Source organism: Pinus tabuliformis, chromosome X (assembly GCF_031772625.1).
Source record: "Pinus tabuliformis cultivar Carrire ecotype Pingquan chromosome X, CPIR1, whole genome shotgun sequence".
Taxonomy (NCBI): Eukaryota; Viridiplantae; Streptophyta; class Pinopsida; order Pinales; family Pinaceae; genus Pinus; species Pinus tabuliformis.
The window spans coordinates 645369624-645372581 of NC_142308.1; the positions used below are offsets into that span (position 1 = coordinate 645369624).

General features: G+C 39.6%; 1 long non-coding RNA gene across 1 annotated transcript; it reads left to right on the top strand.

Moving 5' to 3' along the window:
• The first annotated feature begins 496 nt into the window (after positions 1 to 496).
• On the top strand, positions 497 to 2740 carry LOC149141650 (uncharacterized). The gene is made up of 3 exons (XR_016264533.1): positions 497 to 799; positions 1359 to 1524; positions 1767 to 2740. It is a non-coding gene; the product is annotated as an uncharacterized LOC149141650 (long non-coding RNA).
• The last annotated feature ends 218 nt before the right edge of the window (positions 2741 to 2958 follow it).

Here is a 2958-nt window from a genome sequence, read left to right on the forward strand (position 1 = left end):
CCTATATTCCTTGCATCATCCAGCAGGCATATTTCTTGTATCTTCTTTTATTTTCCTAAATATATATATAATGTTTAGTCATTTTGTCGTTGACATTGTTTCTTCCTTGTCGCCTCATGAATTTTACTAGCCCTCGCCTTTTCTTTAAGCGATTTGTGCCAATTCAGCCGCCCTTAAAAATATTAGGGCCGGTGTGACGTTCTAAGTTTCACTTCCAAATTCTTTTCTACCGCAAATATATGATTGTTGAACCTATCACAATATTCTTTACCTGGAAAGAAAATTAAGCGAAATATTTTGCGCGTAAATTGTAAATTTAATTTTCTGCGAGGTCTAAATTCATTGTCCGCTTTTAGCCATCGGCGGTCCCTCTTCCACGGAGAGATATCGTCCCTCTTATACAATGAAATACTCGGCCCTTCATATGACAACACAATTTCTGTCAGTCTTGCTCGGTGACGGAAACCATAACCACTCCACAACTCGGGAATCCCGACGGCAACTTTTGTTTGAATGCTTTGCCACAATGGGGGAGTCCGGACGCCTACAACGTTATAACGCCGTTCACTTTATTACATTCACCAGGTTTTAAATCTAACGGAGGCCCGTTTGCACTCCTCTAATCGCCAGATTTGCAAACGTCTCAAAACTAGGTTACATAAGGCCGTGTGTTAAGGAAGCGAATCTTGCGGCAGAATTTTATTGGAATCTGTACAGGGGAGGTCTCCAGTTCGAATCAATTCGGTAGTCGATCCACTTTCAATGGCCTATTTACAGTGCTGCTAAATTGATTTCACCGGTAAATTTCTTCCTTCAATTGTATTATTTTCCTAGCCAATGAAAATCCGTTAGGTTTTGAGCTCTGCATCCTGTTTGCTCTGGAGAAACGTTTTTCTTTATTTTCTGGCATCCAAACGATGTTTGGAATTCTTTCGATTTGAGTTACCTGGCGGGGAATGAGAACTTTCAAGGTATTGGCGTATTAAAGATCTTAAATTTCGGTTTCTTTGAAGTTTCATAACGAATTTTGCGGCAAGAAACCGTGAATTTCAAAATTCCTTCAGAAAACTTCTACCGGTTGAGAACTATATACATAAATTCGAGCAAGATCATATTCAAATTCAGTTCATCGGCGGATTTGCCATCGGAATAATGGAATCTTCGATTTTTGAAAATCTCCTTAGATCAAGCTGAAACGTGAAGTTTGTTTTAGGGAATTGAAACTTGAGCGAATGAAATCCCAGTCTTGTAGAATTTGCACTAGGTAGAAATTTGAATCAAACGCTTAGCGGATTTCTTGGTGGCAACTTATGTTGAATCTTGATTTTATTTTATTTTCAATGACGTAACACTGCTAGATTTATCCTGACAAAGAATTCGGAACCAGCGGCGGAGGAGTCGAATGACGAAAAGGCGCTTTAAAATTTGTCGGAACATCTTTTTGGTAGCAATCCGGGTGATCGGGCCTTAAACTGTTGGAAGGAAGGCATGCTGAGAACGTGAGCAGAGCAGGAATTGAGAATTGTAGGATGCTTACCATTAATATTTTGTGAAGTAGGACAATAATAAGTTTACAGAGGAAATTTTAGGTGAAAGAACGATTGCTTCCGTTCGAAATTTAAAGAGTAGGTTATTCATTTAAGAAATACATAAGCCGGATAATTTTCTCATTTCTTCTGTTGCAGAGATTGATTTACAGATTTTAAATTTCCTGAGATTTTTCGTCTTTTGAAGCTTTAAAGAATCTTCATTCACCGTTTTTGCAGGATGTTAATTTTCTCATGAAGCGGGCCTTCCATTAGGTGTGCGGGTTTCAGCTTAATGACTCGTATACTAGTGAGGATAATTAAAGTTTCCTGAGCAGCAGGATCCGCCATGGCTTTACCTATAACCATTTCAGGAGTTTTATGGAAGGTTTCCAGGGGATTGAAAGCATGTGCGGCCCGATGCAAAAGCTTTATTCTTCAGCCACTTTTCGTATACACCATTATCTGGACAGCATTTATGGCAGCAGTAGTGACAGTTGCGTCGGTGAGCCTTGAGTTGGCATTTACTTACCGTTTGTCACGGTTTACAGAATTCTCTCTGGCGTGCGATGACCTTCAAGGGAACTCTTTGAGGTTGCCGTTGGATAAGCCGGGAGATGTCATATGCCTGCCTGCTCATATGGTCGGGAGATCAAACGTAGATTTCCTGATTCCTCCCATCTTTGCAGCCATGGTTGTAGCAGCTTCAGCCTTCTTTGTCCACGCCGTGGGCCTCTGGGAAATATGATATGACACTAAAGCAGCAGTTTGTGACTGTCTAGTCAAGATCCCAATCTGAGCTCTTTGTTCGTTGGTTTTGGATGATCGAAGCGTCATCTAGAGTGAAAGCACCTTATGGTCCTACCGTGTGCGGGTAAGCTATGCTTTAAATTCTATCATAGGGAGTAGTTCCATATTAGGTTAGTTGGAGATGCCACTGGCTTTACTTTTTGTTACTGGTCTAGGAAAGGAAGTGTCCCTACCTATATAAATGTATTGCGTGTCTTATTTGTGTGGTCTGAAAGGTGTCACTAACTATATAAAAAAGTACTGGATGTCTTATTTGTGTGGTCTAAAAGGTGTCACTAACTATATAAAATGTATTGTATGTCTTATTTGTGTGGCCACTTTATAGTGTATGGCTGTTGAAGTGTCTCCTAATATAAGAAAATACGCTGGGTTCTATCTTATAATTTGCGGGGGCAAGAAGCGATTTCCATTTGAACTACTCTTTCGATTTTCTAAACAAGCTCTTTGTACTATCCTTGAATAATATCTTGAAATGTTATATTCGCTGTCATAGGCCCTTCATTTTATAATATATTAAGAAAAGTTCTACACTCAAAAGTCCCACTAAGCGCCAAATGTTTGTATTAATAACAGTGCCTTATCGCACCTAAATGTGTGTCACAAGTTTTTGCACTTTTGAAAT